The sequence below is a fragment of the Phyllostomus hastatus genome, unplaced genomic scaffold (assembly GCF_019186645.2).
Source record: "Phyllostomus hastatus isolate PE091 unplaced genomic scaffold, TTU_PhHast_1.1 phas_scaffold_501, whole genome shotgun sequence".
NCBI lineage: Eukaryota > Metazoa > Chordata > Mammalia > Chiroptera > Phyllostomidae > Phyllostomus > Phyllostomus hastatus.
This window is the reverse complement of record NW_025334033.1, coordinates 36932422-36956430: the sequence shown is the minus strand read 5'-3', so window position 1 is coordinate 36956430 and position 24009 is coordinate 36932422.

The window sequence follows — 24009 nt, the reverse complement described above, 5'->3', positions numbered from 1 at the left end:
TGCAAGGCCTCTGCCAGCAATGTCTGCTTGGCTCCGATTATTGATTTGTGTCAGTTAACCACAGGGAGTCCTCCTCGGCAGATGTATTCCTTCACAAGGTTCACACTGTGAAGGGGTTGTGGCAGGGTGGGGAGAGAGAGACGGGCAGCACCTATGAGGGGGTGCTAAGAGGACAGATCCTTAGGGGTACTAGCCAGAAGAGCTAGACGCAGGAGTGTCCAACCTTTCAGGTCTCTGGGCCACGCTGGAAGAAGAGTTGTCTTGGGCCACATATGAAACACACTGTGAAACAAAAATCACAAAAAAATCCCATAGTTTTAAATAAATTTACAATTTTGCATTCATAGCCACCCTGAGCCACATGCAGCCTGCAGGCCACTGGTTGGACACCGCTGCTGCAAGAGAAAGGTTCCAAAAGAGAGGTGGTCCAGGGAACAGCAAAACATGAAGTTAGACCTAAAGGATAGTGTCTTTGAGGCTCCCAGAGTCACTCTACCCCCTTCCTCCTCGTGCACACCTCACTTTCAGGGTTTTCTGCTAATCAACAGAGAAAACAAACTAACCAGAGGGGAACGTTGCCAAGCTCACAGACAATTTACTGAAGTCTAACCATGGGAGCCCTAATCAAGTTTCTGCCTCCCGAGTTAGCACATGAAAACCTCTCTGGGTTTTTTTCCCTCCACCTTTATTCCTTAAATTGGAACTCAGATTTCTCTGCCTCGAGCCATAAAATAACAGAGAGAGAGAAGCACGAAGAGTGCATCTCACTTCCAGATGCAGAAACCAAGACCCAAAGAAGCAGAGTGGCGTTGCTGGGACCTGTCTTGGAATCAAGTATCCATCTGGCCTGGCTACCCACATACCCTAGTATACCCGTAGTACCTCCCCATAGCTGCCCAGAGGGGTCTCAGAGTCACACCAGCCACGTGGAGGACAAGCGACTTCCCAGACACCAGACACGAGCAGCCTGGAGGTCCCTGAGCTCCCACATCCTCACAGCTGGCAGAGTTAGGAGCCGTGACATTTCGGCTGGACGAGGAACTTCTGTGGCCCACTTTCCCTGAACAGCCTTGCAAAATGAGAAACTCCAGCAAGTTACTCTGCCCATCGAGTGATAGGATATCACTGTTACTTATAAAAGGCTACTGGCTGAAATTGCTACTCATAATAAGTGAATCAAGGTAAGGTTAAAAATTACAAAGGAGAAAACAATTCACTGCAGGTCACCTGAAAGAGGGGAAAACCAACTCTAGGACAAACGGTCCCAAAGCTGTATAAAAGAATCCAGATGCTTAGCCACTGCCCGTCCCCTTGGTTATCTCAAGAACAGGCAACCCCAGCTCTGGAGGAACTAGAGCTGGATACAAACCCTGATTCTTTTGCTTGCCAGCTGTGTGGCCTTGGCCAGGTAATTCTTTAGTCTGAGGCCCTGCTCTCTCATCTACCTAGTCCCAGACTGTGGTGAGAATTCTTTCAGACAATGTCTGCAAGAGGCCCGACTGTGGACAGGTACAGAATAGGCCCTAATGAAACAGTCGTTAACACCATCATCGCCCAGTCACATTGAGCTCCGATCTAACCACAGCCATTGCCAGGATAAGCAGGTGACGTGCCAGCAGGCGAGAGCCAGCTTTGGTTGGACAGAGCCACCAGGACCTCGCCTCTAGGGCCCACGCAGACCCGGCCCCAGACACCGCTCTGTCTAATGCGTGGTCCCTGCACCTCGACATTGTTGACCTTTCGGACTGGCTGATTCCTCGCTGGGAGGCCTGCTCTGTGCCCGTTACGATGCGTCCCTGTCCTCTCCTCACTAGATGCCAGTAGCACTTCCCCCTACTTGGGACAACCAAAGACCTTTCCAGGCATTGCTAAATGTCCCCTAAGGACGAAATCACCCCTGGTTGAGAACCACAGGCCTAGTGAAGTGTCCACAATGGGTTTCTGAGGTGGGGGAGTGGGGGCAGTCAGAGAACCTATGGAGTTTCTGGTCACAAATCTCCGGCCCAGGGTCACCGTTTCCAGTAACCCGCTGAAGACATTCACCTCACCAATGTTACAGGCACTTCTTTCCAAAGGAAGAGAATAAGCTGAGGAAATAATTTGGTGAACATGTAACATTTGCACCTATTTACAAGGCAGCTTCAACCCCCTGCTAACATATTTATGACTGAATTCTGCCAGATAAAATGTCGGGATTATCTGAACCTCAGACACAGATGGCTTGTTCACAGGAGCCCCTTGTCCCTGGGTAAACGTCCTGGCGGGTCAGTAGCCCCCATGGGGCCAACAGGCCTCCACAAGAGCAGCTTCCTGGGGATATTTATCACTCTCTGGTCCAACAGAAACGAGGCTTTGTTCCAACTCTGGGGCCCCTTCTTCAGGGGGCCCTTTAAAAGGAAAATAAGTTAAAGGATAAACGAGAGAAAGAATGAGTGGCGCTTCTCCATTTCACGTCACTTTTTGCTGACCCCTGTGACTCAGACTCGTGATGCACAAGCTCTGCCCCAGCCACGCACCTCCCCATTCAAATAAGTAAGTAAGCAAATAAACAGACAGGAACAATGGGCTGCGATTGATACATACCCGGCCAAAAGTGTGCTTCTGGGTTCCCTTCCCCTGCTCCCGCCACGGCTCCCTGCGGCTCCCTCTTGTCTGTTAGATCGGCTTTCCCAGAAATACACTGGGAGAGCCCACTGCGCCCTCAAAACCTCACACCTTGAAATGTGCGGAAACTGGTTCTTCCCAGGTACAGGGAAGGAAAGTGGCTCCACAGTGAGTGGAGACAGGCAAGCCCCCCTCGGCCACACTAAGACACCAGTGTGCCCCGAGATGCGATGCAGTGAGGCCCAGAGGACAAAGGGGACAGGAGAGGCAGACAGGAAGCAGAGCCCAGGCCCCCCCTCAACCCCATGCAAGGCAGGCCTAAAAGGAGAGGCCCTTTACGCACCTCACAGTAAGACCTCCCATCAAATGTTACCTCCTTTTCCTGTCACCACAGGAGGGAGCTATGTTTATCCCCAATTTCATCAACAAGAAACTCAAAAGGTTTGGCCAGCTGAGACGAAAGCCAGGTTGTCCCACTGCAAAGCCCATGTTCTTTGCCACACCTGGGGCTCCCCAGGCTGGCTAGGGAGTTAAACCACCTGATACAGATGCCACGGTCTCCGCCAATTAAATCAGAATCCTGGCAGGGGAGCAAGCATGTTATTTTTGTAAAGTCCCCCAGGTGACCACAGTGCACCTTCAGGATCTGGAGCCACTGCCCTACACAGGAAGGGGCATGCGGACAGGACGCGGCAGTGGGCAGAAGCTGCCCGCGCTCAGTTACCCACCCCCAGAGCTGCACTGTGACCACCCCCCCCCCACCACGCCCAATCGGTGAGCACTGAGAGCCTTTGAACGTGTGCTAAATAAAACGCTCTGGGAAGACAGACCCACAGACTCTGCATGCCATGTGGTACACATCAGCAGAAACTGCTTTTGCCTTGTGGGCTTTTCCACGTGGTGTGTACCGCTGTCTCCCTTTATTCCCACAGAGCAGTGGTTCTCAGGCAGGGACCCTGTAGCTCCCCGGAGGACAAGGGCAATGTCGGGAAGCATCGGTGCATCTCACCACTCGGACAGGGTGGGGAGGTGCTGGTGGCCTCCAGTGGGCAGAGGACCAGGGATGCTACTAAACATCCTACAATGCACAGGACGCCCCGCCACAAAGAATTACCCAGCCCCAAATGACAACACTGCTGAAGTTGAAAATCCCACTTAACAGAAGAAAAGTCACAAAGGATAGACACAAAGCCTTGAGTGCAACCCTCCTTCTGGCCAGCAGCTTGTCCCTGACCAGGCATGTTTCAAGGATCTCGGAATCCCAGGACAGCAAGAGACTCAGACAGCTAGCCGGCTCCTTAGGACAATCCTAGAACAAGCCGCGTAGTATTTACCCAACCACACTGCCTTGCTTTGCCGACTTCACATTCTGCCCGGGCACGTGTAGCAAATTAACCAAAAATGGTATTCCTTACCTCAAACTCTTAATCATTCTTTTAACAAATACTTGTTGGGTGCCTGGTATGTTCAGGGCACAGTGTCTCATTTCCCCGCTGCAACTGTTCCCCAGCCCGGGATAGCCCTCTTTGTGCTCAAGCCCAGTATAAGATCCGGGCAAGACACACAGGCTCAGAACCCAGCAAATCACCCCAGCTGGGGTTTTGGTGGTTTTGTTGTTTTTTGGCTCCTTGGCTAACCTGGCAAACTGGGATCAGGTATGTGAGGGACTGAAGGAGGCCCGTCCAAGGATCACACACCAGGTTGGGGCAGCAGCATTGCCTATGTGCGGCTCCACACAGCCTGGAGCCCCGGGGCAGGCGCCCAGCACTCCCCCAAGGCTGCCCAAAGCTGCCCCCGGCCCAGCTCTACTCCCCGCTCCCTCCCACTTCAGGCGAGTTACCCAGGCCACATAGCCACCCAGCACAGTTTCCACCTCTCTCTCCTCCTCTGCATCCCTGTCCTTCTCTTCCCCTCCCCTCCTCCTCCTTCACTTCCCCCACTCTCTCCTCCTCCTCTTTCTCCTCCTCATTCTCCTCCTCCCCCTCTCCAGGCGGCTACACTGTTATCTACAAGAATAACCGCTCTATTGTAACTCACCACAGAAATGAAAACTGCTCAGGGGGAAAAATGGGAACGTTTTGTAATACAGGGTCACAAAAGATTTAAAAGTCATTCTCTCTACTGGAGGTCTCGCTTACACTGGGCAGAAACAGCAACAAAATAAAACCTGTCAAATGGATTGTGCAAAAAAGGCAAAGGCAAAGGCAAATATAGTGGGGGGCGGGGAGGAAAGGGAGAGGCAGCAACTCGGAGCTGCCTGCCACGTGGAAGAAACTGCTGGGAGTGCCGGGCTCTGCATGCTGCTGGAGGAGGGGTGCTGAGGTGTCTCCCTCCGCCTGGCTCCCTGAGATGCCCCAGGTGCCTGCAGACCACCCCTCTCCATGCCAGGAACACGGCTCCCCGCTCTTCTGCTCATCCAACGAAACTCCTGGGCACAGCTGTGCAACTAAAACCTGACCGGAGACAACTCTGGTATGGCACGGCGGGGCCTGTGGTCGCTGCATAAGCTGCCATTATGTCTCCTGACTCTCCCCTCATTCTACAGAACTCCACCTGAAAGTTGTTTCCTCAGGTACTGCCTCTAATCCCCCAGAGTCATTCTTTCACTCAGCAAATATTTATCAGATGAGTATTATCAAGTGGCCTCCAAGGTTTAGGTGCCCATAAGTGTAATCTCTCATAGCAAACTACTCCTATTGGACAATATTGATGATAATTCATTAACTACTTAATGATTATTTCTTAGGGTTCGTTCCTACCCCCAACCCACCAGCCTTTCCAGAATATTAAGCTACATGAGAACAGGAGCCAGATCTGTCTGGTTCGTTGCTATATTCCATCGCCATTGTGGGCAGGACGTATTGTATGCATGAGTGAACAAATGAATGAGCAAACTGTCTTGGTCAGTGCTGTCCAATAGAAATGCTAGTCGCAAAGGCAAGCCACATGTGTAACTTAAAATTTTCTAGATACTTGCCTTGGCTGCTGTAGCTCAGTGGATTGAGTGCCAGCCTGTGACCCAAAGGGTCACCGGTTTGATTCCCAGTCAGGACACATGCCTGGGTTGCAGACTGATTCCTCTTTGGGGGGGCACTCGAGAGGCAACCTGACATTGATGTTTCTCTCCCTCTCTTTCTCCTTCCCTTCCCCTCTCTCTAAAAATAAATAAATAAAATCTTAAATTTTTTTTATCTAGAAACCACATTTTAAAAAATAAAAAGAAATGGGCAGAGATGTAAACCACAGAGAATATAGGCCATAATAGTCCAGGTGGGTATAGGGAGAGGAACACTTTCTAAAATAGATGATTGTCTAATCACTATGCTGTATACCTAGAACCAATACAAAGTAATAATGAAAGTAAACTGTAACTGAAAAACAGAAATAAATTAAAATAAGAAAACCTTTAGCCCTGGCTGGGTGGCTCAGTTTGTTGGGGCAGCGTCCCATGCACCACAAGTTCACAGATTTGATTCCCAGTCAGGGCACGTACTCGGTCGTGGCTGGACCCCGAGTCGGGGCGTGTATGGGAGGGAGCCAATCAGTGTTTCTCTCTCATATCGATGTTTCTCTCTCTCTCTCCCTTTCTCTCTCTCTAAAATCAATAAATATATCCAGTGAGGAGTTAAAAAAAAAAACATTAAAAAAAAGAAACAATAGAATTAATTGTAACAAAATGTTTTATTTAACCCACTATATCTAAGTTATTGTCATTTCGACATTTAATCAATTTGAAATAATTACAAAAGAGATGTTTTGCATTCTTTTCCTCACACTAAGTCCTCAAAGTTCACTACGTGCTTTACTCTTATGGCGCATCTCTATTTGAACTAACCTCACACCCAGGGCTCAGCAGTACACTAGACAGTGCAAGTCTGGGCTCCCCCAGGGCCGCACCAGCATGCTTGCACTCTGGTAGGAGAGTGGGGAAATGATGCTACGCTGCACCAAGAGGCTATACAGCCACCGTGCGTAAGGTCCCTTGCCTTAGCCTGCCTGCTGCGAATCCTAACTCACCGCTTACTGCTTGTGTGACCTGGGTAAGTTATGTAACCTCTCTGTGCCTCAGTTTCCTCGCCCATAAAGCAAGGTGTCCAAAGAGCATTTACGTGATGGCAGATATGTCAGGAACAATAAAGCCTCTAGAACCGTGCCTACTACTTAGTAAGTACTCAAGAATGTTAACCATTTAATATTTTGTTATACATTTGTATCACAGACAGATATGTATACCCACTTCTTGGTCCTACACATGGCAGGTAACTGGTAGGGCAAAAGAAAAGCCAATATCCATTTGAGAACCGCATTGTGAACATACTGTTTTATGGACACAGCAGGATATGCATTAGTAAGAGAGACTGATCGTGGACATGCAAACTACACAGGACAGAAAAAACGTTCAGGTGCACAGAAAGAAGAGACTTTCGACACTCTGCCAAGGCACACATTATCATTGGTGAGAATGGAAGTTTTGGTTTAAGTAAAAACCTTTTGCAATGTTGTACAGATTGTTTTAACGCCTTTCTCTCACGTTAAATTCAAGTTCCACTGCACAAGACACACAAGTTGTCTCTTTTCCAATCCAGCACAGAGAGCGAGTGGCGTTTGCCTCCAAGGTCCCATCTGGGGCAGAGAGCCGGCCCAGGAGCGCCGGGCACTCAGCAGGTCTCAGGCACGGGGCACACGTCTCCCTCACCCCACTCGCCGCCCTCACGGCCTTGGAGCGGGGGACGCCACACCGGGAACAGGGCAAGAATACCTACCTTACAGGAATGCTGTGAATTTTAATTGAAATAGTATGGGTGATCATGCTTGACCCAAAGTAGGTACTTGATAAATGTTTTTTTAGGAGAACACAGTCTGAGGTGTTAAAGATGCCCTAGTATCATTAAAACTGCCTTCTTTATTTTGAGCTAAAAATGTGTTCTAATTCTGCCCTTTTAAACAATATAGAATGAGTCTAGTCTCTCTTCCAAAAAGCCCTCAAATATGTGAAAGTAACTTCCCATACCCTCCTCACTAAACTTTCTCTCTTCCCCAAACCCCGATTTCCTCTGACAAGACAAGAATTTGTTGTCTTCGGTGTAACGAGAAGCATCTGGGCTGTAGTGGGTCCCAAGGCACAGCTCAGCCCCAACAGCATGCCTGTGGCCCCACAGGATCCCCCACGTGGCCTGGTGGGATATGGATACAGTTAACCTCAGGATTATCCTAATGCTTTCTTTACTGTATGAAATTCAAGGAACTTTTTCCATATGTTCTCCCTACCCCAGCACTGACTACAGATGCTGTTCTGTTTGAAGGAGACCATTTCAGAATTAGTACATTCTTCACAGCCGAAACCCAGCTCTGAACCTTTGAAGTGGCATTTATTGCGGTCTTGGGAGAGGCTCAGTGGAGGTGAGAAGTGACAGCTGAGGGCGGTAAATCAAGCGCCGCCCAGTTTTCATTCCAGCGCAAATGACCATCCAGCAGCCTGGCTCCGTCAGCAGCCAGCGCCGCAGCCTGGGATTTCTTATGTAAATGGTGAGTGGAACGTCGAATGGTGACAATTTCTTCAACTGCTAGGTTGACCTGTCAGCTCCTGTTCTCTGCTTAAACTTGACATCTTAAGCTGCTGGTTAGAAGAGAGCCATGTTAACAGAAACATTTCAGGGCTAATCATAAAGCCTCTCTTAGGAACGATGCTACTTGTACAGCGTGTTCACAGCACACCTGTCTGCTCTGCCTCCTCAGCCCTGCATGGAAGGTGGCGGTAATCCAGCACCGACTGTCGGTATGGCAGCCGCTCGCCGCAGGTGGCCACCGAGTGTTTGACCTGGGGTTGGTCTGAATCACGATGTGCTGTAAGTGCAAAGTAATGCACGCAGGGCTTCAAAAGTGATATAAACCACTGTGATATATAGCTTATTAATAATCATTATGTTGACTTGAATTTGATTAATATTTTGGATATATTGGATTAAACTAAACACTTTTTAAAATTAATTTCACATCTTTCTTTTTACTTTTTTCAGGGTGGCTACTGGAAAATTTTGAATTATATATGTTTTCATAATGTAATTCAATTACATTTCTGAACTGCATCGGTGGCAAGGTGGGGAGCTGGACATGCCCCATTTCTCAGGCTCCTCCCCTGGGTTCAGACTCAGGAGCAAAGGGGCCCACCTCAGAAGTCATCACTGACTTTACTGCTTCTTCACGGCTTGTACTGCAGTAGTGGTCCTCAAACCTCAGTGAACAGAAGTGCTACAGATTGAACTGTGTCCCCCCAAATTCATATGTTGAAGCCTTAACCCCAACATAACTGAATTGGAGATGAGACCTTTAAGAGGTTAAAAGAGGTCATAAGCGGGGAGCCCTGACCCAACAGAACGGGTACCCTGATAAGAGGAGGAGGAAACACCAGAGCCCTCTCTCCAGCACGAGAGGACACCCTGGGAAGGTGGCCATCTCAAGCCAGGAAGAGAGCCCTCACCAGAAACCAACCCCTGGTGGAAACCTGATCTTGGACTTGCCAGACTCCAGAAGCGAGAAAGAACACATTTCTGTTTAAGCTGCCTGGTCTGTGGCATTTTGTCACAGCAGTCTGAGCAGATTAGGGCAATAATGTTCGCCAGAGGACCTTAGAAACATGTACAGGTTGTTAGGTTCTATTTCTGAAAGATGCTGATTCTATGGATCGGGGGTAGGCCTGGAAATCAGCCTTGTTTAAACAAGCAGTGTAGGCATTCTGGCTCCATGGACTGTACTTGGAGGTACCACAGACTGTACCAAGTACCCTGGACTGAAAGAAACACAACTACCTACACTGAGTTGGAGGCCATGAACTGAATCCCTAGTTCTACCACTGCAGCCGTGGTAACCCAAGTAGTTTGAACCTGAGCGCCCCCTTTTGGTAAAGTGTTTTTTTCCATGTGTGCAACCAGCCAAATGTACAAGTTTCCCCCCCCCCCCCGCCACTATCCTAAAGATGAGTGTTCTATGAACCCTTTAGTAAACTGAGGTGGTAATGGTGTAAAGAAGCAATAACTTTAGGATAACATGTTGCTAATAACATGTTGCTAACGGATGCACAAAATTAATCAAGACGAAGCACAGATGCTCACAAAGTCCCAGGTTATGTTGACTTGATGCTGGGACACTGAGTGTAGCTCCGGGGAAGGAGCTTAGCAGCGCCAAGCTGCCCAAGGTGTGCGCCGCCTCTGTAAAAGCTCACCGTAAAACAAATGCTGAACGCTGTTTGCACTCTTCACCTTTTTTCATAAAAGCAAAACTCCTCTTCGGACTTCTTTTGGCTAGCAAAAACAGGTATTAACGTTGGTCTTTCATAAAAGAGAAGCGGCATAAAGCAAACTTTTGAAAAGTGGGGATACTTATATACTTACTGAAAAGTTGCATACGCCCCACTGTAAATCATGTACTGAATATTAGTAAAGTTTATTTTTACATAAAAATAAGTAAAAGTAAGAAGTTACGCTGCTTTCTTCCTGGATCCCAATGGACCATCTTCATCCTGTGGATGCCCGTCATTGAACAAGAAGTTATAACTCCTCACTATTTCCTTGCTGTTGCATGTGCTGTTTCTATTCAGCCTTCTGTGCATTTAGAAAATGACAGTTTCTTAGGATTCAGCTCATTAATCTCCTCTGTGCAGCTCCTCCTTCCCTTTGGCCTTCCAGGGTGAAGGTACTCGTCCAGCCCCTCCGCAGCACCCCTGCTGACTTATCACAGTGCATTGCAAACATTCACGTAAACTGCCAGCACCTTGAGGGCACGGGCTGTGCTTTATTTCTGTTTCACCTGTGCCTTTCACACAGTTCCTGGCACACACTACGTATTTTTTAATGTAATGAGGAAACCAGTGAACAAAAGTGTAATTAACAACTACTTGAAGCAAGTTATTGCCCTTCTCCATGGAAACAGAATCACCCAAGGGGATCATGAGAAATAACCTCATGAAGGAGTACAGTGCAAAAAGCTGCCTAAAGACATACTGGGTTTTAAGCTTGGGTTTACAAAAGCACATAGAATCCGCCCTGAGCTGAGGATGAAAGCCAAGTGCATGGCCTAAGCAACTCAGAACATAAAGAATGGAGAAGGTTTGGGGGTGCTTTTTTGGTTTACTGCTCTTTTTAATTGTTTAGCTTTCTTAAGGTCAGATCCTCCTGGCAAAGGAGTGCTGGATGCTTTGTGAGAGGTCTCAGTACATGTTTATGGGGCAGGGCAAGATGGATGGGGGATGAGAGGGCTTATTAAAGTACAACAATTTGTGATCTACATCCAAGCCTGAGCTGCACAAAAGGAAGGATCACCTGGTCCAACCTCCAGAAACTTCATGGCTAAAACTATCACCTTATGGAAGTATAATCCTGGCTGGGAGTGTGTAATAGCAATTGTCCCCTCTCCATGAAATCTAATCAGCCTCATTGTGTAGAGGTTCGTCTTCCCTGTTCTTCCATATGCATCAGTTGTCTAGTCCCTAAGCTTCTCCTGTGGGTGGGTCCTGATGTGCAGCAGAGCTCTGGCTAGAAGCACCCTCTGCTCCCTCTCACACAAGGGCTGGGGTCACGCTGATGAGATCAATGCTCTGTCACTTCCCTGTTTACACAAAAACTTCCCCTCTCAGCAGGAACTCAAAAGAAACAAAGTTGTATATAATCAGTTTATCTTCTTAGACCCACTTGAAAAGACTGACCCTGATACATTGGAAAGCACGTGTCTGTTTATGAATTCCTTTCCAAGGTGATCAGCAAGCAACATTAGCAAGCAGATTTCCATACTGTTCCCCGAGAAATGTAGGGTTGCCAGATTTAGCCAATAAAAATACAGGACGTCCAGTTAAATTTGAATTTCAGATGGATGATGAATAACTTTTTGATATAAGCATGCCCCAAATATTGCATGTGGCCTGCATTTTTCCCAGCAACTCTACCTGAAAGGGAAGCCTCTGCTTAACCCTCGTGGGGAGAATGTCCTCCATGTGTTTTTGGAAACGTTTCCCATTAGCTGAGGGGTATGTATTAATAAAAACATAAGCCTGAGAGTGGAGATATTTGAGTTCCCCTCTGGTTCACTCTCTCCACTGACTTGATCAATGTTTCATCCCAACTACTTTTTATGCATTTACTCTGAGCCACGTACTGAATGAATTGCCAGGAAAATAAAGATGCCAGAGAATAGCATGGTCCCTGACCTCTTGGAGCCTGTAAGGCAGCCCTGTGGCCCTGAGCCTCTCTGCACCTCACTGTGATGTCCGTAGAGTGAAGCAGTTGATCACCTCGGGACTATGTTTCTCAAAGTGTGCTCTTTGCTAATAGGTGTTACAGCAAAGAGGGTTCTCACGGTCAAAAATTTAAGAAATACTAAGTTTAACTCTATCATGAATGGAGTCCATGATATTTTACTCTAAACCTTCTCAGTATTTTAATGTGCCCATAACCATCGGGATCTCTAACTCACCCTGGAACCATCTCTTCAGGGAACCGGGGGCTGGTGCTCTGTGGGACACACTGGGAAACACCGCCCTCGGCTGAAGGCTGAAACCCTTTATTAACCTGGATTCTGTGATGCTGTACTTGTCTTCTTACCCTTCCCTGCCTGTATCTCCTTCATCCTTAAAGATTCAGCGCAAATGTGCCCTCCTCTGTGAAGCCTTCCTTGTGACTCCCCCCAACCCTTCCTACCCCCACCCACCCCCCACCCCCCCCACTCCCCACCCACCACACAACAGGGGACAAGACCCGTCTGCCTCACTTCTGCATCTCAGTACCTAGCACTAGCCCTGGCTCATATAGTAAGTTATATCAATAAATCTATTTTTATTTATTTCTTATTGATTGATTGCGTTTAGATAGAGAGGAAGGGAGAAAAAGAGAAACCTCGACGGGTTGCCTCCCATACACACCCCAACCGGACATGGGGCCTGCAGCCTAGGCATGTGCTCCAACTGGGAAGTGAAACGACACTCCACCCAACTCAGCTGCACGGCTGGGGCAGGAAATCTGTGTTTCAGCCAACGAACAAGTGGGGTAACACACGATGCAGTTTCCCCGTTTCCTGCCTTGCCACAGCACTTTTTTGTTGTGATACAGTTCTTTCTTTAACGCCTACTTTCTATTTATGCTGGAAATATTTTGAGAACAGCAAAGAAATATTCCTTTTTCCATCCCTAATAAATGAGTGCAGTCTCTGTGTGCAATTCGCTCTTAATAAACAACAATAAGTAACAATATTGACTGTATCAGGCACTCACACGAATTATTGTTTATTTAACCTTCACAACGATCTCAAGAAGGATGTCAGGGTAAATGCTGTGGATTGCCCAGCCTCTAGGCTGCAAAGCCGAAAACAATGTTTCAGACTCTTGTGGAGTTAGCTGGGGTTTTATATATACACGTATACATACGTATATACTGTATACGTTAGGTTTTGCTGGTTGTAAATTCGGGAAGGTGGGAACGGCAAAGGCCACTCCCTGACCCCTCTGGCAGTTTCATTCCAGCAAGCAAGGGTGTGGACAAGGAAGATTCTTCTGTAGCAGCACTGTAGTTTTTCTCCACCTTCCTGGGCACTTGAAGCAGCTTCTGTAGCAGCACTGTAGTTTTTCTCCACCTTCCTGGGCACTTGAAGCAGACGCGGTGTCAACGTGCCACTTCAACTGTGTGCCCTTGGACTTAACAGTTCCCTCCGGGGCTTCAGAGGCACCTGCTCCCCACCCCCACCCCGCCCAGTTCTGGGGCAGGGACTCGCTGCAGGAGGCCCGAGGTGTGACCGCTCTTCCACCCTCCAAAGAATGTGTGAGTAGGCAGGGCCCTGTACTAAATCCCTTTCTGCTAAAAACACCTGGGAGGTTTTCTTTTTCTCGTCTGATTACAGAAATCATGACCATTATCTCCACTGTCCAGAAAAAGAATAAAAACTAAGGCATAGAGAGATCAGTTCCCCAAGATTCGGTCCATGAAGAGGCAGACACCAGGCCGAGCTGCAAGGCCAGAGAGCTCTTTGCTATTGGCCGCCGCGCAAGAGGAGGCAGGCGGGGGCGGAGCAGCCGGTGTTTCCTTCCCGACTCCAAAGGAAAACGCTGGCTGCATTTCATCAGTCAACTACTTAAAACTACTACTATCCAACAAGTCTGTGTGATTTGTTTCTGTAAAATAAAAGAAAAATTTTCATTTTCACCAGTAACTTTATTGATTCGGATATTTTGAGTAAGCTGGCTATCTCCCATTATTGGCTTCTACTGGGGAGAGGCCCGGCGTGCTGCTAAACATCTTCCAAAGCATAAGCCTGCCCCACAGTGAAGAAGTATTAGGCAAGAATGTCAGTAGTACCAAGGAACTTCTCAGACCACTTCTGACATGTTCGATCAGTCACAGCACCTTCTCCATACACTACACTGATCTCTTTTTGTGGTTTCCATTTAATTTTTACCTTTCTGGAAATAATAAAGCATAATATGCCAAAATGTGGCTTATTTTCTTCCATCTTCAATACTAAAATGGCTACACAAAAATTAACCAATTTTGGTACATTTTTTTAAATGCATGCTGATATGACAGCTGTCACAGTACAATCGAACAAAATTGTTTCAAATGAAGTTAGGGAGAACCAAGCACTGCTAGAGCCATTGTACAGAAAAAAACTAAACAAACTTTTTGTCCAACCCAATAGTAAAATGTGCACAAAGATTAACCTACCAGTTTGTTTCTCATATCATAATTTAAAATCAAAGAAATTCAGACACAATCTCCATGTCCCATAACAGGAACTGGTTACATGCATTATCCACACAATGGAATTATACAAACTTTTATAATAATGTTGTATAAAAGAATATAATGTACAGCTCTATGCTGATTAATCTGAAAACCTGGTTGAAATGAAAAATTTTCTAGGAAAAAATATATCAAAATTCACTAAAGCAATGATATAAGAAAAAATGGTCAATAAGTTTGACAACAAGCCTGATAACAATTGTAACACTTGCCAAGATTGCCCCTGGGGCGGGGAGGGGGGCACACCTGGCCTGAACGGCTCCCTACGTGAATTCTCTTCACTGTTCAAGGAACTGATCATCTGAGGGCTGCCCAAGCCTGTTCCAAAGCATAGAGCTTCCCACTTCTATTCAAAAATCTGAATACTGCTGACTTCAGAACCTAACAAAACCTTGACAAGGAGACCTCAGCAATACATTAAAAGAATAATGTACCAGGCAATTTTACCCCCCAAATAATTCAGTATTAAGAAATCTGTTCACATGAATCTCTGTATTAACAGCTCAAAGGAGAACAACCATGTGATGATACAAATACATGCCTAAAAAAGAAATTTGGTAAAATTTAATACTCGTTCCTCATAAAAATTTTTAATAAGGTGGAACTGAGAGAAGGAGAAATATGCAATTATATCTGTAACATAATAAACACTTTATATGTATTTAGAGAGATCTGGACAAAAAGATAAATATGTAGATCTCAAGAAAGCCGACTTAATACTTAATGATGAATAGCTATAGAAATATTTGCTTAAATCAGAATGACGGAAAGTTGTCCACTCTCTCTGCTACAGTCTAGCAACAGCCTGGTGATTAATGCAATTAGATGGAGACAAATAGGGGTTTGAGCAACTCAAAGCTCCCTACAAGCACTCGTGGACCCCTCTGCACGAGAGCACTGCTCTCGTGGACCCCTCTGCGAAATCAGCAGAGTGCCGACCCAAGTCCTCAGTCAGCAGGGCTTCTTCCAGACCCGCACCCCTGCCCACACCCGCCGCAGCCTGTCCGTCAGCAGGACCACGAAATCATGAATGCTGACTCGCATCCCCTTTCCCCTGTCCTTACGCCCCGATACCAGCTCCTCAGGTTTTCTTGGGATGTCTATAGCTCCCCAAGACCAACCTGTCCTTTGCAATAATAATTCCAAGCTTCTGCTCGATCTCCTAAGGACTAGGCTCTTAGAGAAACACACCCCCGCTGTGACCTTAATGAGGACCAGGGGGTTGAGCTCTGACTCTTCACTGTAGCATGTTTTCTTCGTAACACAGCAGCTTTCTAGAGACCGAATATCTTCCCTGACAGGAGGGACTGGATAGGGGGCATTTCAGGTAACAGTGGCAGATGCGTGGTGCCCGAGAAGGAATTTCTGTCCTACCTGAGCCTTTCAAAGTGTTACAGTTACTGCTTCTACCTAAAGACCTCCCTGCATGTGACTGGGCTTTTGTTGTTGTTATTGTTCATTCTTTAATATTACATTTTGTGCCTGCTTTCAAAATGGAAGTCACTTACAATAAAAAAAGAATAAAAATCACCACAAGTAAACACCAGGTGAGGACTGGGCTCCCTGGAAGCCAAGGCAGAAAAGGAAATGCAGCACATTCCATACCTCTCGCTCCTCTGCAAACTGCACTGTCGACTTCTCAAAGCAAAGCTCTTCCTGGCATCACATTCCCACGTGCACACACATGTGCACTTGCACATGGGCACACACATGCATTGCACCTCCACGCACACATGCATTGCACCTCCAGGTGCTCCTTCACAACCGCCCTTCCAGAACAAAATGATCTGATAAAAATTCTGCGACAGAGATAAAAGCCTTTGCTCATAGATTTAAGTCCTTTTATTGGAAGATACCTCCTGGGGGAGGCGGGTGCTGGCATTGTGCAAAGGCAAAATCTGGAGGAAGATTAAAAAAAGTTTAGCTTGTCCTGATCGCAAATGTGAAAGTAGGCTTAATTGGTTCCTATGTGAAACACACTCTCGAGTCTGGAAAAAAGCTCTCCACAAAGTATTCTTCATTATTATTATTCATCAGTGTCAATGTGTGGCTTGTTTTCAATTCTTCCACATTGAAGCTAGTGAGACATGATGGTAAAGGTTCAAGACAACGTGGAATTACAAGTGCCTCTTATTAGAAAGCAGCATTTTTCTTTTCAGGGTTATGCACCGCCATTTTTCTTATTCATTACTGATGCCACATCAAGCTGTGAACTTCTGCAGGGCTGAAAATAATTCATGCAACCAATCTTCTTGAACAAACTAATCATCTCTCCCCTTCAGGAAGTACAAGATATGGAATGCTGGTGATGATTATGAAGAATAACAGTATTTATATAAACCCACTAGGCTCTGTGGTATTTCTATACAGCCAAGGAAACTCTAACTGTGTTTAAGCATCTTTCCCCTGAAACTCTCACTGAGACGTCATTTGGACGGAAGTTTCCAAACACTGTTCTCAGACTCCCGTTACTCTCTCACCAAAATTAGTAAGTACCCCAAAGGGCTATCATTTACATATATTACAACCATCAATATTTGCTATATTAGAAATCAAACCTGAAAACTTTTTTAATGTATTTATTAATCTTATTTTTAAAAACCTTTTACATGTTAACATTTTTATAAAACACAACCATATTTTCTAAAACAAAACCATGAGTGAAAAAAGTGGCATTGATACACATTTTTGCACATCTCTTTAACGCCTGGCTTCAGAGAAGGTGACTGGATCCTCCCACCTGCTCCTGACCCAGTACCACGTGTCAGGTACCCCACCATCCACTCGTGAGAGAAAGAGAGCAAAAAAGGAGGCACCAAGTTACTTTTATTGCTAAAATTGTTGAGAGCCCGTAACCCCCCTGAGAGTCTCTGAGGGACCTTGAGGGTCCCGTCGACACATTTCGGTAACTGCTGATTGTGGATGAGACTGATTCCCATTAGTACGAGCTTAAGCTTAACCATCTAGAGCTAGACAAATTAAAGCTAAACAGAAGTAGAAAACACAGCATCTATTGCAAGGAGGGTTAAAATTTATTTTGCAATAGAGTAGTGGGTTATATCACATGATTCTTCAAAATATCCACAGCTCCTCTCCCCAGCTTCTCCTAAAAGGGCCCTCCCAACAGAAGCTCTCCCTGAGGGATGATTATACTCGCCAGCCAGTTGTGTTCATGCCTGGCCATCTGACTCACTTTGGCCAATGAAATGTGAGTGGAAGTGACATGTGCTACTTCTGTACAGAAGCTGTAAGGGCTATTGCATGATTCCTTCATCCCTCATCTCTCCATGGAACTCGCAAGGCAGCATGAAGCAGAGTAGCAGTCAACTCATGAAATCCACATAACAAAGTAACTACCCACTGAGATTTATGGACTTGTTCATTACTGCAGCATAATTTAGCCTATGGTGACCGATAAAGGTGGGATAGATTACAGCAAATACAGAGAAATTTACATATTAAATAAAGTATCAGAGTAATTATTCCCACATATTAAAGAATATGAAGCCAGGGGTTATCAACATCAGCATCCTCAATTTTTTCAGCAAATATTTAATTAAATGTAACAAGCACTATGGAGTCAGGACCTATGCTAGACACTGAATATTTAGGGATGAGTAAGACATGGTCTCGGCATGGAAGGCGAGTGGCAGGTAGCAAGTGTGGCTTTAACATTAGATCTGGATGGGAAGCCTAACTACGAGTCACTACTCTATGACCTCAGCAAGTTTCTCTGAGTTTTTTTATTTTCCTCTGTAAAGTGGGGATAATAATACCTACTACAGATGACTGGGAGAATTCAATGATATGATTATTTAAAATATGTAGCATATAGCCTAGCACAATGTATATTTTCTTTTTTTTTAAGTCACCTGTGTTTTTATTTTTTATAAAGATTTTATTTAGTTTTAGAGAGAGGGGAAGGGAGGGAGAGAAACATCCATCAGCTGCCTCTCACACGTCCCCAACTTGAAACCTGGCCTGCAACCCAGACATGTGCCCTGGCTGGGAATCGAACCAGCAACATTTAGGTTCACAGGCTGGCACTCAATCCACTGAGCCACACCAGCCAGGGCTGTATTTTCAATAAGGACTACTTTCTTTTCACCTTCGTTCCCCCATCTCCCACCCTCCACTCCCAGATGAGGGTCTTGGGATTCTAAACCGGGTTTCTCAGTTACTTTTCTAAATTTTAGTCTTTCCAAAAATAAAAAATTTTATATGTACAACACATACACACACACATATATATATTCATTTAAGTCTGTCATTCAAGTAATAGTTATTAAATACTATACCCATTTTACAAGTGAGAAACCGCAAGCAGTAAGAGGTTGAATAACCTCCCCAAGGTCATATGTCAGCACCACATTTTTTAACTGGCTGACAATATTCCACACTATTGATAGATTGGTTTCCTTAAACATTCCCGTTTTGATGGACATTTTCAACTTGTGTTGTGTGTCTGTAATCACAACAAAGGAACATCCTTATACAAGTACCTTTTTATACATATATAATAACATTTGTAGGATAAATTCTTAGAATTGGATGGTTAGATAAATAGAAATTTAAATTCTGATAGATAACTCAAATTGCCTTTCAGAAAGTCTTTGCCAGTTTATACCCTGCCTCTGGGGTTTGAACTTGACTTTTCCCCAGACGTTCCTCTGTGCTATCCCCTTAATCTTCCACGGTGTGTGCCTCCAGGTCAGTGTGTACCAAACATGTTCCCAACCCTCTCCTTGGGCACTGCCGAGGACAGGCTGCTGCACCGAGAGCACACCTCTTTTGTGACCCTGGTGGGTTAATGCCTCCTTTCTCTGCTTTCACCCACAATGCACTTGGGGCGTCTGGCTGGAAATGGGCTTTGTTCTGCTCTGAACTACACAAGAATAATTCATCTATCTGAAAGGTAACTTGTATATTGATCCAGAAACATTGCAGGAGTGTAGCTTTTTCATTGATTATTTCATAATGGGTCATTTCATTTCTATCTACTTCTGACTTCCCTATCTAACTCAGAAAAAAAAAAAACAAACAGGTAACCCTGAGCACATAACTCATCTCAGTGGAGAGCATTTTGCCTGCATTCACATTAGCTCGAAAAGTGACCCTGCAGACCTCCAAACCATTCAGAACAATGCGGAGATGGCTCCTCCGGCTGGCCTTCTTCTTGTTTCATACTTGGGCAAGAAACTAAAGGAGCATTTAGTTTGAAGCAAATTACATCTCATATTTTCCTGGAATGAGACAAAAACAAATCTAAAACATCTTTCAAAGGACTGAGCCCACATTGGCAAGAGCACTTGCAATCACTTCCATTGTGTGTTCTTAGCCAATTCACAACTACATTCATTGAATTAATAACGATCAGCTAGAACTCGCAAAAGCCTGATACCCAGGGCCCCATTCGAGGGCAGCTGCCCTGACATTGAAATATTTATTGATGATAACTGGATGACAGACAGGGGTGGGCTCAGCCAGAAGTAAATTCAACCTGCTTGCACAAGCACCCTAGCCAAGAGTCCTCCTCAGGCCACAGAGACACAGTACCAAAAGAAATGGGGTGAAAAGAATTTGGAGGATATGTGAAACCTAAAAAATTGAGTCCTGTAATTGTTTTGTTTCATTAAAGGTAAAAGCAAACTTCTTAAACATCATTTTTAACTAAGTTGCCAACAAAAGAGAATTTGGCATTCAACACTTTGATTTCTGAATTCTGAATTCCCCCCCACCTTTTCAAAAAATATTTGAGTGCAACCGGGCATTAGGCATTCAATCTGTTTAGAGACTAAAAGGAGCCCAGAGTGAGGAATAGAAGAGGTGGAAGGTAGAGAAAAAAAAGCAAGAGAAGGAGAAGAAATTGATCACAAAGAAAACACCAAAAAAAATTATCATATAAGATCCTTTTCAGCTCATGGCCTACCTTGTCAGCACTTAGAAATATTTAATCATTGCTTCCCCCAAGAGATTCAGCCTGTTGCTTCTACCTGACATACAGGAAAATTATAAAGCTAATCTAGCTAGCCGGGTTAATCACCTTACTGGAGCATTTATTAGTCAAGATATGCCAGGTTAAGCTGCAGTAAGAAAGAACCCCAAAATCTTAATGACCAGAAACCACAGAGGTTTGTTTTGTGCTTACACCGCTTGTCCATCTCAGGCTGCAGGGCATCCTGCTTACCATAGTCACCCAAGAACGCAGGCCAGCAGAGCAGCCAATTGCCCTTGAGGAGGCTCTTGCATCTGTAACTTAATGTTCTGGCCTGGAAGTCAATGGCACTCATGACTACCATGGATGCCATACTTAAGACAGGTCTGGCTTTGAACCCCTTCTCTGCTTCTCACTAACCATGTGAACTTAAAATGTTACTTATATACTTGGAGGCTCAGATTCCTTACCTGAAAACTGGGATAATATAATTGTAGAACCTAGCACACACCTGGGGCTGAGTAAATGAGGGGCTTTTGTCTTTTTACCACATGAAAAGATTTCCAAAGAGCGCAGTGGGTTCACACAGATGTGTGCTTTTGCTCACCTGTACCACATTATACACAAAATTCTTTAAAGTACGTATTGAACCACAATGCTGGCATGACTCCAGACTCTCGCTGCCACCTACTGTGGTTTCTAACAGTTCGACAGCTCAATTCTGTACATGGTGAAAGGTCATCTGAAGGTGACTGAAGAATTGAGTCAAGGCTGTTCCATAGTCAAGAAGATGTAACATCCGACTTTATAAGTCCTGATTCCCACTACAATCCTCTCTCTCATTGCTGTGCCCTACCCTTTATGCTCGGGGACGAGAAGGGAGAATGACATACTGCACCCCAGGACGGCATCTTCAGCAGCAAGCTTTTAGACCAGGGTCAGGTAAGTCCAAACATTATTGTCCCTATTCATATGCAATGATTACCCATCCCAACTATATCTCCCATAATAACTAAGAAAAATTAAAGAGATCCAAAAAATGGTTACTACTATAATAATCATAATAATGGCTAACATTTGCTAAGGAGTTGCCCCATGCTAGGTTCTATTCTGTAAACATTTAGAGAATTGCCTCATTTAATCCTCACACAGGCCCTAGAAGGTAGAAAGGTGATACTACCCCATCTGGCAGGGGAGAGAGCCGAGGCACCATGAGGTAGAGTACCTTGCCTAAGGTCTCCTGAGCAGTATGTGGCAGAGTCGGGAGCCAGGCCCAGACCATTTATTCTGAAGCCAGTGTCCTTAACCTCCTCACTATGGCTCTAGGTACTGTACAGTCATTGTGTTGAAATCCTGCTTATCCAAAGGAGGGAATAGCTGCTGGTGCGCTTGTTCCACAGGTCTGAGGGCTGCGCTAAGAAGCGCAGGTTCATTCAGGCACACTCTTACTCCTGTCTGTGAGAATACTCAGCATTGCCCTGACCAACAAAGACCTTAAGCATGTAAAGAAAAAGCAAAAGACAAGGGGCAGATCAGAGCCAACAGAAGAGGACCCATCGATGTTTACTGAATGAGTAAAGGGCAAATTCATCGTCACTAATTGGAGAAAACTCAGGTGGATGCTCTTCCTGTCGTAGGTAGTCAACGTCATCCCTGTCAAAATGAAGTTCATTATTTCTACTTTGTCAGCCCCTTAACACAGACATGCATGCCAGGTTCTAGAGAGTGAGGCTCACTGCACCACTGCCTGTTCATAAGCCAAGGAGGACCGTTCACGGAGCAGGTGTTAGGGAAGTGTCATGGGGCAGAGGCCGGAGAGGGAACTCATGCCTCTCTCCAGGGGGAGAAGGGAGACCCCCTGGGTGGAGCAGGTGAGCTCCATCGGGCCCGACAGGTACTATTTCCATGTTATGGAACCAATACATTGGAGAGAGAATTTAGTACCTATATTTTACTACTCACCTAAGGACATTTTTAAAATTCTGTATCTATGAATTTTCAGGGAGGGCCAAGTAGTTTGTGTTAACCCCCAAGATGTTATGGTTAATGCTCTGTCAAACAAAACAAATCACTTTCCAGATGAAGACGATAACATTAAATATAATTTTCTGAGTGTTTTTAAATGTATAACCAATTAGCAATCACTGAGTCATGAACTAATAGAACTTACTAAGTTCCCCGTCCTGATTTCTCAGAAATATTTGGAAATTAGCAGGATGTGATTAATCAGACTAAGCCCATAAGCTGCCTCTAAGTCCTTGTTCCTTTTTTCTTTAGTGTGACAAAGTGGGCTGCAGTCAACCATTTCTGCAATCACAGCGTACGATCGCTGTTGCTAAGTGGAAGTGCAGGGGTAACGGCAGTTGGCCAGAGTCGGTCAGGATCACACACAGGCCTTGTCACTCAGAGACCCTCGGGTCGCACATGTCCACTGCTGTCCACATCTCCTTAGCTGCGCTTGCTGAGAAAGACTCAGCCCCAGAAGGTTGGCGAGTGTTCCATGGTATGTTCCAGCGATGGGGCCCAGAGACACAGGACACTAAAAACTTGTAGGGGAGGCAGAGGTCGATCCTAACACACCGACCCTGAAACAATTATGTGACAATCACTAAAGTTATAACTTACTATCAGTGACCCTGCAGCCCAGTGGAAGGGAACAGCTTCACTGCACCAGCAGAGAGTCGGGATAGCCCTTCCCCTTCTTGACTGTTAATGAGCCTTGATTTAGAAACTGCGGATGAACCTCTTCAGCTTGAGTCCCGAGCAGACTTGTAGCTCTCAAGACGACAAGTGGCCGCCCTCACATCTCCATGTTTTTCTGGGCTAGGTCATGGTAGCCGCTTGGGAAATGGGCACTCAGCACTGCCATCCTACACACACCTACATGCCTGTTACAGGAACTCAGTTGTTACTGCCCTCTGGGCGGGAACTACCTGTCATATGGCCTTGTATAGTAGCCACAATACCTGTACCACTCATACCCTAAAATGCTTTTGTCAAACTAATGACACATGCACATATTGTCTTTAATGGTGTCACGGCCCTGCCAGTAAGAACCAAAATGTATCAGCCCTCACTTCCTGTGAGCATAGTGGTTTCTCATTGTTCCGCAGAGTGCTCGGGTCCCGTGGAGGGGTTGTGGACTGCTCCGAGGGAGGCAGGGGGAGGAGAAGGTCAAGAGGGTAGTTTGTCTACCCCCACCTCCACAACCAAAGCTTCTGTGTTATCTGTCCAATACATCAGGGCTGTGGTTTTTCACCAGAAGAGGGGTTTGGTTCTTTAAAAAGTTTGAAAATCAAGGAGATACTGCAATTAGAAAAATAAAGTCGGTATTTACTGTGCCTCATCAAAGAGAAGCAGCTCACCCCACTGGGTAGCTCAGCTGGTCAGAGCATCATCCCAACACACCACGGTTGCGGCTTCAATCCCCAGCCAGGGCACCTACAAGAGGCAACCAATGAATGTGTAAAAAAAGTGGAACAACAAACCGATGTAGCTCTCTCTTTTTCTCTCCCCCGTCCTCCCTCTCTAAAATCATTTAAAAAAAATTTTTTTTAAACATAAAAGCAGCTTTGTGCATAGCAGTGTCCTGGGTTTCCAGAGTAAGGTATAGGTATTTTTCTTTCTCGACAGTGAACATTAGTTACCTCCCAGTGCTCCAAAAAAAACCAGCAACCCTGAGTGCCTCAACAG